The sequence below is a fragment of the Thermobia domestica genome, chromosome 1 (assembly GCF_964235325.1).
Source record: "Thermobia domestica chromosome 1, izTheDome1.hap1.1, whole genome shotgun sequence".
Taxonomy (NCBI): Eukaryota; Metazoa; Arthropoda; class Insecta; order Zygentoma; family Lepismatidae; genus Thermobia; species Thermobia domestica.
Window position 1 is genome coordinate 334,745,100 of NC_137454.1, and position 15,802 is coordinate 334,760,901.

At 38.1% G+C, this 15,802-nt stretch overlaps 1 protein-coding gene and 1 long non-coding RNA gene across 9 annotated transcripts in view; both read right to left on the minus strand.

The window, feature by feature from the left end:
• Positions 1 to 5,411, minus strand: part of LOC145668021 (uncharacterized) — an 18,948-nt gene extending 13,537 nt beyond the window's left edge. Inside the window, exon 1 of the long non-coding RNA XR_014127944.1 lies at positions 4,784 to 5,411. This is a non-coding gene — a long non-coding RNA (uncharacterized LOC145668021). The remainder of the gene's footprint in view (positions 1 to 4,783) is intronic.
• Positions 1 to 15,802, minus strand: part of Dys (Dystrophin) — a 1,830,839-nt gene that overhangs the window by 1,521,754 nt on the left and 293,283 nt on the right. The window lies entirely within an intron of this gene.

A 15,802-nucleotide genomic window follows, 5' to 3' on the forward strand; every position in this document is an offset into this window, starting at 1 on the left:
CTGAGACTTGGTTCTAGATCTTTAACGTGGAATACGCACCACATGAGCTTCCAGAAGATTCGAATGAACGGGAGGATGAGGAAGATTTCCCCTCTCTAAGTAATTTAATAGTGTTCACTCTAAAGATAAACCGTATATAACTCTATAACTCTCAGTCTTTGTCGTTGCAGGGCACTAGTTTGAAGTGAGGTGATCGTGAACAAAAATTGACCTGATGAGAGAGCATTTTCGTATTATGATTTATTACGATATTCGGCAAGGGTTAACACAACAACAATGTGTTCATCAGATAACTTACTTTTCCTGATGAAGCCCCATCTCAGACAATTTACAGGTGGTTTCAGGAATTCACGTGTGGTCAGCTCAGCCTGACTGATGGAGATTGTGCAGGTAGTCCATCGACAGTCATTGTGCCCAAAAACGTTGCTGCTGTTCGTGAAATTATGAACACTGATTGGCATGTGACTTATCGCGAAATTCAGGAAATCTTAGGCATTGTAATGAGCCAAATACAAATAATATTGCACTATTATTTACGTGTAAAAAAACTTTGCACTCGTTGGATCCCACACAATTTAAGTCGCGCACAAAAGACGCCCGTGTAAAGTGGTGCAAAGTTATAACGAAACTGTTCAAGTCTGGATCATCTAATTCGGTGTTTAACATTGGAGCAGGTAATGAAACTTGGATATATACGTACGAACCGGAAACTAAACGACAATCTGCTGTGTGGGTGTTCCGCGAGAACCTAAACCAATCAAAGTTGTTCATGCACACTGTGCCTCCAAACAAACGATTGCATAAGTTTTTGGTAAATCAGGTCATATTGCAACTGTACCATTGGAGAATTGCAGAACAGTCAATGCAGAATGGTACACAACCATATGTCTATCAGAAGTACTGAATGTGAGCAAACAGTTCAACCGTCGTATCATTCTGCACACGACTATACGAGCTCGCACACAGCAGCTGCCACAAATGATTTTCTGGACCAGGAAAGCGAAGTCATGACATCCGGCTTATTTCCCTGATTTAGTTCCCAGTGATTTCTTTTTGTTCCCAACAATAAAGAACATGTTGCGTGGGAAGCGCTTTTGCACCTCCAGAAGAAGCCATCGAGACATACAAACTGCAGGTTTCACAGATACCAACCTCGGAGTGGCATACCTGTTTCAAGATTTGGTTCTATCGCATGAAAATGCACTGCTATTCATGGGGAGTACTTTCAAAAGCAATAAAAAAATGCACTTTCATGTTCTTGCGTTCTATCATTTTCCCGAAACTTTCAGTGCAACCCTCGTATTGCATCACTGAGATATAAATAGCTTTGATTGTATATCTAGAAAAGTCACCCTCTCGTAAGAAGCTTCATTTGAACCCTTCGAGTTACTGCACTTCCCACCTGGATACAACAGGGTAAACGTAGTCTCAAGCAGGCCCGAAACCAGCCACATATGTTTAGAGGGACCATGAATATATTAGGGGGGCAAGTCATCAAAACTTCTCTTACAAATATCTAAATTGTGTTTTCTGTATTGAGGTCTGGAGGGGCCATGAAAAGTTTAGGGGGCAGTTGCCCACTAGCCTCCCCCTCTACTTACGGGCCTGGCCTCAAAACAAAACACTAGAATGTGCGCAACTGGGGATCAAAACACAAACGGAATAGGAGAAATAATTCAAGTGAATCAAAGCCTAGCATAGCGAGTTTTTGCGTATTAGTTGCTTTGTTAATACCTAATTCCTTCTAGAAATAGTGAAACAATACTATGAAGAAAAACTAATAACCGAATGAATCTCAAGGAACCGGAATAATTTCCGACTGATTAAACTAGTTATAAATTCTATAACTTACTGTTCCGTTGAAGGTCTCAACTCCAGCAAGTAGACCTACACAAAACCAAAACTAGGGAATTAAAAATTATTTTTCTTTTTTCATGTCGCACAGCTACGACCTTAGGCCAAAAGAGACTGACAATTAATAGAAGTGAACGCGTTTATGGAAGTAATTTGTTTCCACTCTCCCACCGAGAATCGGACGAGGGGCCACGTTTAGCAAGGCCACACGGAAATCACTAGACCAGTGGGGAAGACTACTAAAATACAAAGTAACAATATATTTAATTTATAGTAGAAATCAAATTAGTGTAAAGAATTGAGAAGGAATCTTATTCTAAATGCCAACAGGGTATATAGTATGCTATTTAACGCAGTTTATCTGAAATCGTGAACTGTGCACACCAGTGGCGTATTTAGGGGGGTGGCTTCCGGGCTTAAGCCCTCCCCAAAATCTTACTTAGTAAAGTAAATGAAATATCTTGCAGAATTTTCACATTTCCAGGCAAAGCCCCCCCCCCGAAAGTTAACAAAGCCCCTCCCGAACAAAATCGTAAATACGCCACTGGTACACACCAATATCACGGAACGATTTTTATGACGGTGCCCTTAAACTATACCAACTAAAGAAGTAGACCCAATTATCTTCGTGACATTAGGGAATGCAGGCAGGCGCATTAGCCCAGGTTGGGCACAGCTATAAAGAAAACGCATGGAAACAAAGTAAAACATCTTTCAGTTTTACGTCCCGCTTGTAACCAGAGTCTGATCTAGAAGGTAAAAACTGGGGGGGGGGGGCAGAACCCAGACTATGGTAGGTATATCATGAGTTTACTATAAACTTTGAAAGAAATATTAATAATACCTTAAATTATATCTGTCACTCAAAAAACTGGGGGGCCTAGCGCCCCCGGCCCCGGGCTAGATCCGCCACTGCTTGTAACGTAATAAAATGTAATACAAGTACTTGATTGATCAAATCTGGTTATCATACCGTGAACCACCACTCGTAAAACAAAAAAAAAATACAGTTACCAACTACTATGTGGTCTTCACGTTGCTGTTAGTAACCACATTATATCTTTACTATTACTTATCAATATATAACATGCTCTGTCTCATAACATCTATAGCATCTGTCCAAGTTAAAATTCAGTTGTTTTACGTTTTTACCAAGCACAGAATATGAACCCAGTCCAATCCTACAATAGTCTCACTGTGAAAGGTGAAATTAAACTGCCTGGCATTCGAACCCATGTCAGGCATTTGCTTTAACGTCCGTTGCAGACTCGTGGCGGCTTGCGGGCATACCCATGGCTTTCAACTATGGTTTAGTAACCAAATCAAGTGCCAAGACAAATACAAATAGCAAACACGCCAACTCTCCATATCAAGTTAACGCAGATGGGAGGGGAGGAATGTATACCTAAATTCCAAATTTATGTATCCAAAACAATGAAAACATGTTTTAATTTTGAAAATTATGTTTTCTAGACCAAATATGAACTAACCAGAGATTTCAAGGAACCAGTTCGTCATAAGCTAGAACCATCGCATATCACTAACTATTCAAAATTATATTACTAATTTCTAATATTTCAAACTACTAAGGCAAGGGAATGAGTTAATTTTTTGTGGAAGCTAATTTGAGCTCATTTTACTTTCATATATACATACCAATAAGCTGAAAGTTTCAAGAAGGCCTGAAGATGGTCAAAAAGGGTTCTCAAGCCCTCTCTCCTGGCTTACATCCTAGCTACGGACATGACCGTGTTATACTACTCTATGTGAAGATACGTTCCTCAACCAACATAGGACATTTTTTTCGATTACTTACGTAAAGAAAAAATATTTTATGCAACCTATATACACCTTTGAGTAATTTCAAAATGCTCCAAGATTTCAAATGACTTAATCCAACAGTCAATATTGTATGATATTTAAGTTATGAAATGAGAGCTCGGACCACGGTGGCTCAGTGGTAGTGTGGTCACTTCTGACGTGAGGAATTACTCCCTGTTCAATCCTTGTTCCAAGGTTAAGTACCATAAACTCCGTCGGTCCAGACCTACTATGTAAGTGAACCGGTAAAAATGCACTTTAAACAGAACATTCATAGGAACCAATACTAAACCGAGCCCTGCGGGGTGTCTAACCCCGTTCGCTTGCTGTCACTCGCTCAGTTATATTTCCCTTAGTAAGTAACACTGGAGATCTTATATTTGCAGGATTGGGGGAGAAACTAAAAGATACCCAAAATCACTTGTTCTGCTCAAAGTGCACTCTTACCAGTGAACGAAAATTAAGCAAACCTAACCAAAATATATTTATACGTAATTATGCCAGTTTTTTTTTTTTTTTCCTTTTTAATAGAACCACTCAATCGTAATAAAATAATCACCCTGACTACTAAGTAATCTTGACTCGCTATCGCTCACTTGGCATTACTATGTGAATTGAATATTGAGCTTTGATGAAGAAAGTAACCATCCTGGGTACCAACTCTCTTTACTTATATATGCGCACCAGCATTCTAGAACCTTCCCCGTAATTACTGTCAAAGTTGAAGAGCTATTGGGGCTTAACGGAATAAATAGGTCTACACTGTTCCCAAGTGCTTTGTGATGAACAAATACCATGGCCCTTTTTTCCACAGAGTTCTCTCGTTTCCTCCCACTTTCGTTATTCCAACATAATCATTCATTTCATAATCAGTCTCCCTCAGCCCCAGTGCATAATCGTGGGACATTAAACTTTAAAAAAAAAAAGAAAAGAAAAGAAAGATTAACGTAGTCTACACAAACTGCTACTTCTATAAACATACCTTCATACATTTACGTAAATAAAAAACAAACGAGCTTACGGAATCTCGCAGCACTGAGGTGAAAGTAAAACAAAACTAATTGAAATGTAAAATAGTAGATCTTCTAGTGCAGGAAAACCAACTTACTTGAAATCCTAGGTGAGTGACCACGATCAAAAATGCTTCCACTCTCCTTCTTATACTAATTTTGCACATCAAATGTCAAGCCAAGACGAAGCTAAGTCGCTTCTATGCTACTGAATTCTGGGTATTACAAAAATAATGACAACCCGCCCGCTAATGCTACCAATGAAAAGGATCCACCAGTTAGTAACCCCTACGGGCAATTTTACTATTGGGCAATGGAAATAAAAAAAAAATGCTTTTTACGTCAAGCAACTGATAGCAGACACTGATATATTACTTGTTTTCTCTGTTGTTTTTTAAACCTTTCAATACCCACGTATTTTTTCTGTAGTGGGACTGGGTTGTTAGTACACAAGATATACATGGAAAGATACAGCAGGCGGCGCGGTGTCTCATTGGTAGAGCGTTCACCTCCGGTGCTTGGGGTCCCTGGTTCGATCCCAGCTCGCGCCGTGTGGACTTTGTGGTGGACAAACACCGTGCTCGTGGGTTTTCTCGGGGTTCTCCCGTTTCCTCCCACTTTCTTCATTCCACCATTTCACTCATTTCTCATTATCACCGTCTCCTTTAGCCTAACCGGCATAACCGTGGGACGTTAAACTTAAAGATTTCATTTCATTTTCAAAGATACAGCACCGAGGCTACTAGGCTATATTAGACGTAGATCCGTAGCTTTCATTCAAACCACATTAGAGATCACGGTGGCTCAGTGGTAGATCCTTGTCTCTGTGGCGTGAGGTCCCTTGTTCGATCCTCGACCAAGTAAGTTTGGGGTGGGCAACATCGTGTGCGTGGATTTTCTCGGGGTACTCCTTTCCCTCCAACATTCTCATTCCATCAATTCTTCCATCATCATTCACTTACTTTGATCATCGTCTCCCTTACCCTAGCGGACATAAGTATGGGACGTTAAACTGAAAGATTTCATTTCAATTCATTTCATTTCTCAAACCACAGTACCTACCATCGAGAATCAAACCTGTTCTGCATAGGCAGCGAAGTTCTAACTACTTGGCCATGAGGAATCCCATCAGGGGTGTCATTTAGAGAGGGCAGGGAGGGGCAATTGCGCCCCTGAGATTGAGATTTATATAGATTTTATCAATAGAATAGTATTAAATCAGTAAGAAAACGCAAAATTTTACTTATATCAAGAGGTCTTGCCCCCCCCCCCCCCAAGCAAAATCTGAAATGACGCTCCTGAATCCCATCGATGTATGTTTGGTTTGGTCAACAACATATTTTCCTCCTTTGCTTCTTTCTTTAGTGGTTGAATAATAATAATAATAATAATAATAATAATAATAATAATAATAATAATAATAATAATAATAATAATAATAATAATAATAATAATAATAATAATAATAATGAGTTTCTTCGTGGTTAAGCGGTTAGCGTACGCGCCTTTGGCATGAGAGACCCGGATTCGATTCTTGGCAGGAGTTCATGTGGTTCGAATTCCACGTTAATCAGTAGGTCCCGTCTCATATAGCCTCGCTGCTTAAAGGGACGTTAAACTCAAAATCAACTCAACTCAATAATAATAATAACATACATCCAGAAATGCTTTAGAGGTGGCTGCAAATCGGATGATTAATATGTATGCTTCATATACATAAAACAAAACGTAATAGACGACTAGTTAGCTTCCATGGGCACGTTGTATTACAGAAAGATCAGTATTATAAACGTAATTTGGAAGATGGTATAAATATAAAGAAGGCAACAATGTAATCCTGGTATCTTATGCGTTCATCACAGGGATGATACTGCATTGTAATATATATAGAATATAGGAATAGTCTATAGTTGTTTTAAGACATCGGAGAACTCCAGTATGTGACGTAAAATAAAGTGATAAACAACTCCGCTTTTTTCGCCTGTGATCAGTACTCCAACTAAGATTTTTTTTAAAAAAAAAAAAGGTACATTGGAAGCTTGTACGGTGGCGTCAACTGCCGTGTCCCCGTACGAATCCTTCCATTTAACACAATGCTTCTTCACGACTGCCGGGTACGAAGAGTTGCTCGAGACAGTTGTTCTAAAGCTAACGGTGGCGGCGACTGTTTTAGAGGAAGCAACTACAGTTGCCCCGTACAAAAGCTCCAATTTAAGCAATACTTCACAAGCAGTGACATAACTCGGTGGTTGCGTGTTAAAAGGACATTAGAAGAACTAAAACACGTAAATGACGTAATCGAATTTTCCGAAGAAATAAAATAAATTTCGATGATTTTTTCCAAACCAAACTTTGACTTTCCGCTGAATAAAATGAAATGAAATGAAATCTTTAAGTTTAACGCCCCAGGGATATGCCGGTTAGGCTAAAGGAGACGGCAATAATGAGAAATGAGTGAAATGGTGGAATGAAGAAAGTGGGAGGAAACGGGAGAACCCCCGAGAGAAACCAAGAGCACGGTGTTTGTCCACCACAAAGTCCACTAGACGCGAGCTGAGATCGAACCAGGGTCGTCAAGCACCGGAGGTGAACACTCTATCACTGAGCCACCACCCCCGCTGAATAAAGTCGAAGTCACTACTTCAAAAATGAAATGAAATGAAATCTCTAAGTTTTACATCCCACGTTTATGCTGGCTAGGCTAAAGGAGACAGTGATGATGAGAGATGAGTGAAATGGTGGAATGAAGAAAGTGGGTGGAAACGGGAGAACCCCGAGAAAAAACATGCACACGACATTTGTCCACCACAAAGCTCACTTGGCGCGAGTTGGGATCGAACCAAGGACCCCATGTGCCAGAGGTAAAGGCCTTACCACTAACCCATCATGGCCTCTATTAATAAAATTGCAAACTTTTTTTCATGTTATAAGTGTACAGCATACAGTACATATATACATTGTATTATTTATACCTTTTATAAACCATGAGTTGTAAGTAACAGACCGTCTAACGTCGTAAATATATTTCACGTGAATTACTTTTCTATATTGAAAGTATTTATCACGAAAACCTATCAACATAATATTTTCAGATTTGAAACGTCAAAAACTGGAATGTTACGCGCTTACAAGTAGGTCAGATAAGCTAGTAAATTTGCATGCATAGTAAAACTAAGTAAAGTTGACTGATAATAATTTCCGCCCCATCACATTTGGTGCCTTAACTCTCTGTGCTACTCGACTATTTTTACAAATTGATTCCCTCCCTTCAGAGTGTTTCACGAAACAAATCTTGGACCCGGTAGAGTTCTCACCTCTGACGCCTTGGGTCCATGGGTCGATTCCAGCTACTGTCAAGTGAGCTTTTGGTGGGCAAACACTGTGTGCGTGATTACTCTTAAGATTCTTCCGTTCCACCCCACTTTCTTTTTGCAACCATTATCACCTATCTCATCATCACCTTGGTGGATAATCGCAGGACGTTAAACAAAAAGCTTTATGTGAAAATATTCTAGCAAAAATGGCTAACAGTCTTTTAGACTACACGAAGACGATATTCGCGCTGAAAACGGTTTCTAAGCAAACATGTTATGAAGTTATGAGATTTACTCTATGTTATAGTAATTCTCCTCCGAGGAAGGGACCGTCTAAAAAGAAATAAATAAACACAACATTTACTTTGTGCACCTTGAAATGTAGAAAAAGTTTATAAGCGCCAATGTTCAAAGAATTCTCAAAATTCAGATTCGCCCATTCTTTCTTCTTAACTAACGGGTTAAAATAGGAAGAGTTGCAACCAGAAGTCACGTTAACATGTTAGTGATTTATTAAGCTTAAAGAGAGTTATACTAAAGTAATCGGTAATTAAAGGAATATTTAATTAATGTTATAGTTAACTATTGTACTTACTCAGGCTTTTGTTTCCTTCCTTTGTTCTTTTTAGCTGTAAACAAACCTAGTTCAGTAAATGACTCTTCTTCTTCTTCTTCTTCTTCACCAATTTAATGCCCGAGGCAACAAATATCGTTGGATAGTTAGTAAATATATGAAGCGTATAATAAATTAATAAGATCGTGTTACGTAGTAAAGTATTAAAAGTATAAAGTAGAAGATATAGAATGAAGGGTGTTACGACCTCCCACGCCGTGACACGATATGCATAAACCGACCCGCAAGAAAACGACAGTTGTTCTTTGTTCAATGACGTCACTCATGATGAAAGAAAGAACTGTCCATGGGCGGTCAGAATCTCACATACAGATGGATGTATGAAATATATAGCTGACGTATATAATATACGTATACATATGTAATATACGGAAGTTTGTTCGATGTCAGACATCCTGCAGCAACATGATGTAATATCTAAGTGAGAAAAAGGCAGTAATTATGTAGTATATGGATAACGTATGCTCCATACAGATTTCCGTACTAAACGTAAGGATTCCATATATTTGTACAACATACCGCTGTCCGGATAACGGATTTTTCTCAGTGTAGTACGTAAGAAACAGAAAAGAATTCTGTCTGATCTCAGAGACCCTAAACCTTGTTCTTCCGCAAGAGCAGAGGTGCTTGATAGTAAAATAAGTAATACGGTACCAAAGGATTCTTCTTCCTTTGTCTTTCGTTGAAGCAATTCGGTTTCTTGAATTTATGAATGAAGTAGAACCAAGTTACCACTCACCATCCAGGCAAACTGTACGGCCTACCGCTCACTGGCAACATTTTGTCGGGCAACTATCTTGTTGCTCTGGCTAAATGCATTGAGTCTTATGGGAGTCCGCTCACTGAGGCGACAGCGACAGAAAAGTTGCCGAGGTGTCGCCAAGCAGGGCGACAGCAGGGCAACAGCTCGGCGACGGAACAGTTGCGCAACATCTAAAAATGCATTGAGTCTTATGGGAGTCCGCTCACTGAGGCGACGGCGACAGAAAAGTTGCCGAGGTACCTCCAAATAGAAAGGTAAAAAATAAATGTTTTCTACAAGTTTTTTTCACGTAACAGTTCGTTCCGTGTGTAGCGCGTGTAAAGAAGTGTTCGCAATGGAAACTAATACATTCTTTGATTAGTGACTAGCATGTCTTTAGTGATAAAGACTATGAAAAATTAATTGAGGAAATAGAGAAACGCTCAGCGTTAAAGAAGAAATTTATATAAAGAAGAAATTATGGAAGGAAGTGTGTTTCGCTGTTATAAGAAACTAGAATGAGCTTTCCAGCCAAGAAAAAACAACACACGTAGGTACATTTTTTGATAATGACATATCGCTGTCATGCTACACACTACTACTTTCATTAATTTCCCACAACTAGAAAAAAATACAGATAAAATTATCATTTTCAAGTTTCTTTCCATTTCAATTATAAAAAATAAAAAAAAACTGTACTGTATAAAAATGGCCGATTTTAAAACGTGAAGAATACGCGGGAAGAACGAAGAAAGCCAATTTTTATTTTATGGCTATACGTAGAATAGTGAGAGTACAGTTACTGTACAGTGTTGTCGGATTGCCGCTTTTGTTAGTTTCGTTCTGTTAGTTATTTCCAGTCGTTTTATATTGTTGTTATTCTTGTTATCTTTTGATTCGAATAATTGTTCCCGTTCGTATTAGCTTACACAATGCTGTTATTTTTGTCACTCACTGACATTCAGGGACGTCATTTAGGGGGGCAGGAGGTGCAATTGCTCCCCAAGAGTTTGAGGAATACATATACTTTAATCAATTGTCTACTAATATACTAGTACAAAACGTGAAAGTCTTATGTCGGTGGTGCTCTTGCCCCCCTCAAGTGAAGTCTGAAATAACGCCCCTGTTGACGCTACCTTCGAAAGTTTATTTAAATTTATTTATTTAACCATTGGAATGGGCGGGAGTTTTTTTTAATGTCCGAAAATAGCGATTATGTGAACTGTTCCGGTTGCCGATTATGTAAATTGTGATATCAAATGCTCGGCAACTTTTCTGTTGCCGTCGCCAGTGAGCGAGGGTATGGCAACAAAACTGTTTTGTCTCCGTGAAGTTGCTGACTGCAGGCGACAGCGACGAGATAGTTGCGCAACTGTTTTGTCGCCAGTGAGCGGTAGGCCTAACTCGCCGTATTGAGGCCTTGTTTTCTAAGGAGAAGTGTGGCTGCGGAATCGATTGATTTGACAACAGATAGCTGGGCTTCGCAGGCTACGAAAAGTTATATTACAATCACAACCCACTATATTCTTCCATCTGAGTTCAATAAGTTCAGTCCTTCAAATAATTGAAATAGAAGTGAGGCACACAAGGGTAAACCTAACTCAGCACTTAGCCCATGTTGCACAGTAGTGGAATATTTTAGATAAAATACATGCAATTGTCTATGACAATGCTAGTAATATCACAAGTGCGGTACGAGACCTTCCGTATGCAAGCATATGTTGTTTTGCTCAGACCCTAAACTCTCTATAATTAAGGGACTTGCAATAGAGAAAATCGAGAAAATGTTAAGTGTTGTTAGTCGGATTGTTTCCCACTTTAAATATAGTACGTTGGCAACGTCAGAACTGGAAAAACAGTAAAGGTTATTAGGATTGGAAGTACATTTCCTTATACAGCAAGTTAAAACTCGGTGGAACAGCATACATGAAATGCTTGAGAGATTGATAGAACAAAGAAGAGCTCTTAACAATGAATTATCAAATAGAAATGTAACAAAGACGTCAGATTGCAAGAAATTTAACCCTTTAAGGATGTCCAAAATTTTAGACTTTCACTCAAACAGCTACTGCTTCCTTACTATTTATCGTAGGATCATGGTTCATACCTCGTTTTTCTCACGATAGAGCATACTTACCAACGGTACCACGTGTCGGTATCATAAACCTTAACCGGAAAATCGAAAAAAAAAAACGGAATTTTTCTGAAAAAATCACCCCTTCGTAACACTTGCGCCCCTCGGGCCCGTCCCCGGTTTCACGTAGGGATCTAAAAAAATTGATAAATACCCAAAGGTAGGTCTACACATAATCCTTAAGCAAGTTTCAATCTGATATCTTGAAAACTAAAGGCGTGAAAAAGTTTTGAAAAAAATTGCCTTAAGAAAAAAGTCACGTCCCTTCGCACCACTTGGCGCCGCCAAGTTGACTATCCGGTTCCAAAACGCATCTGCGGTGTTCTTTGGTCTATCCTTGACTTGAAAAATAAAAAAAATCCCGGCTTAAATACCTGTTATAGAACCTAAATAAGCGGTCAAAGACGATAGTACGCCATGATATATAAATATACCAGAACTCTTTAAAAGGTTAAACTTCCTACAGACTAGGGATGACTACATTTTCAGGGAAAACGGAATATAATTCTTCCGGAAACTGGAAAATTAGAAAGACGGAAAATTTTCCGGAAAATCGGAAACGGAAAATTTTCCGGAAAACGAAAGACGGAAAATTTTCCGGAAAAACGGAAACGGAAAATTTTCCGGAAAATCGGAAAACGGAAAATTTTCCGGAAAATCGGAAAACGGAAAATTTTCCGGAGAAACGGAAACGGAAAATTTTCCGGAAAATCGGAAAACGGAAAATTTTCCGGAAAAACGGAAAATTTTCCGGAAAATCGAAAGACGGAAAATTTTCCGGAAAAACGGAAAACGGAAAATGTGATTTCCGGAAACCGGAAAACTCTTTTTCCGGAAATGGCCATCCCTAGTTCAAAATGCTGGCCTTTAACATCGATACATTTCTGAGTACGAGTGACTTCTTCAGTATCTCGCACTAAAGTGTCCAATGGGGTTTCTGCGTAAACCTTTTGAATCTCATCCCAAAATGTATCCACGTTACGTACTTTACGACGGTATACTCATATTTTACTGTGTCTCATAAGAAAAAGTCAAGCAACAAAGATTTGGAGCACGTGAATTAAACTCGATTGGTCTCCTGCATCCTATCTACTGGCCTTATACATTTTGATCCACGTATGCTCGCACATCCCTATGATAGTGGGACAGGGCGCCATCTTGTTGGTAATAAAACCTGTCATTTCCGTACATCGCACGAATGGCAGGGAAAGTAGAATCAGCAAGCACTATTAAGCGCTTTTCTCCAGTTACAGTACCGTCACAACGGAAAGGCCCTAGAAGACAAAACTACACCAAACATTTACACCTTTTCAAAAATGATGTGGAAATCATCTTCAGCTCAGTACATACAATTATACCTACTAACGGTTCAATTAAGTTTGAATTGTGCTTCATCCAATCAAACAATACCACTCATAAATCCCGGTATGCGTCATCATCACAGCTGCTGCACCTACCTTGGAATGTACACACGCAACTTTTCTTTCTTCAGTATGCGTAGTACACTACAAGCACTTATACTACTCTCACGTGATCCTAGCTTTGAATACTTCTATAATGAAGACTGAAACAGTACTGCAACTGAGGATTCACCACTTATAACCATGTGGCGCTGTTGCCCTGATCGACCTTTATGTTATGCATTTATTAAGGTTTCACACTGACTACTTTACTTAGTTCAATCGCTGACCGCTGGAACCAGGACGTGCAATACAAAGAAACATGGCGGACCGCTTATCTGTTTATGAACGAGCTTCCTGGACGTCGACTTGGACGGCATGGGCCTCACAAATGGCCAGCAAGAAGTCCAGACCTCACTCCGTGATTTTATTTTTTTTCTTTTTTGTGGGACTACACTAAGGAAGAGGTGTACAAGTCCAAACCTCGTACAGTGGATGAATCGAAAGCACAGATTCAAGAGGTTATTATCAGCATCCATCTCAATTGACTTCCGTGAAAAAGGGATAAATTGTATCCCTGATCGTTTGAGGAAACTTGTTAACAACACAGAAGTGTTTTCTTATGTGACGAAGGATGTGTGCATGTTTTTCTATACATAAGAATCAATATTACAGAATTTATATTCAGATTTTTTAATACCTAGTTATTTTTCATTCACTCTGTATAATTCTTCTAGTTCTTCTTCCTTTTACGGTTACACAGCTCTTCACTCTTAGAAAAGTTAAAATAAAATAAAAAATATTTGAATGAAAACGGTTCAGATTTGCATAAAATCTAGACAGTGAACTGAGGTCGCGAAGTTCTTCAATCTATCGCATAACAAGTAAGTCGTTTTCTGGTAAATGTCCACAAAGTAACAACATACAAATACGCTCTTTCTTTTTTTTTATAAAAAAAAAGAATAAATAAAAAAGGAAAACTGAGATTTATGACTATTACGTCTTGCTACTTAGCATTATTATCTACCTCTTCTCATCCACGAAAACAGGCTTTACATTGAGAACGTTGTTTGTTCGCCAATTAGCCACAAAGTGCTATTGATAATAATTCAAGCGCATCTTTTCCTCGCTCAGCATTGATTGGCTAGCTTTAAAATATTCCTAAACCCGTTACTATAGCAGCATCTCAGTTCTTGTTTTTAAGCGAAAAGAATATTGATTGCTAATACTTCGAGAGAAACAAGTTATCTGCTCATATTTGGTTCCATCAACTAAAAGATTTTGGTATCACTATACACCGGCTTAACTTGCAACACTACTTCCTGGTTTTATTCTGCATCATCTTTTTATTATAGCTCGGGTTTTGGTTTTTTAAATCACTATATCTATCTATCTATCTATCTATCTATCTATCTATCTATCTATAGCTGCTCGAGGTCTATTTCGGTCCCAATAATAGATATTGATTTTCTTTTCAGATATTCGACATTTAGCTGTAATTTTGAGTCTATCATAAGATTCTACTTATGATTAAAAGTAAAAATTAATAAAACAATATAATACTTTTCATATACGCTCTTTGTTAAAACATTTTGCTTCATGAAATATTTACAGAGTTTACGTATTTTCTGTAAAATGGCTCTTATTTCAAAGGGAGTGAGATTTGATTCCACCATTTTACATTAAAATAGTTATAAAAAGGTTTATCTACTATATTATCGATTCACAAATAAAGAATTTTGCGTTTTTTGAGCAATAAAGTCTCTTTGAATCAGTAAAACCCACCAAAGCTTCTTTCTGTGAAGTCAAAAAATCGAAGAACAAAAAAAGTTTTTGTTTTGGGTCAATTCCGGTTCAGAATAATAATATATTACAAGATGTATTATCATAGAGAATTTCGTTAATTTATTATTTAAAAATGTTATATCTATACCATATCTATCGTTTTGGAAGGTTTATTACGGTCCTCATTTCCAGATAATTTTCGAAAAATATTTAATAATTGATAGGTTTTTGATCGAATTTAAGTAAAATTTTATCAATTTACGCTAACCGTTCATAGAAATGTTATTCCAAAGTAACATAGTAAATAAACAAAAAATAAAGAATTAATACGCAATTAATTTTTTTGGTCATGAGGTCTAGTGTGAACTTTTTCTAGTTATTTCATAGTATTACAACTCATTAAATTTCATACTTAAGAACTTAACCAAAGCAAATCGTACCACTACCATATGAAGGTTGTCTCCGCTTAAACATTTCTTAAATATTGTAGTTTGAACATTGAAGTTTGTCATGGCTACCAACATTATGGATAACATTTCTACATAAAGAGACAATAGACAAACCACACGCTTCTTGTTGTAATCTTTTCGTCGGAGGAGCAGAGGAGAGGAGAGTATTTGTTGCCGTACGGAGAAGAGGGGGAGTATTAGTTTCTTTACGAACTGGCCAAACTGCCGCGTACCATTCATATCTCGGTTGAATGGTTTATTGACAGTTCAATACACAATGACAGAGAAAATGGTTTAGTGCTGTGATGATGTGCGTGTATTAGTAAACAAAAGAACTGAGACTAGAGTTTAAAACATCATCTCGTGGGCGGTACAACGAGGAATTAACCTTATAAACACATATTTTCTTGTACATTCTTTTTGTCGTAACTTCCTTAGTACCCAACCGAATTTCTTCAAATTTTCACCAAAGAAAGCTTACACTTTTTTTCTTTTTATTTGTTAGTACAAGTAAAGTCAGGAACATACATTAACATTATTTTTTAACCGAAAATATAATTTCACTTCTGGACTTCGAGCAATTAAAATAAACAAGAAAGGTAGAAAGAAATCTCTCGGGGAAAGTGTATCTGGTAAGAATTTTAGGAATCGTTACAGCG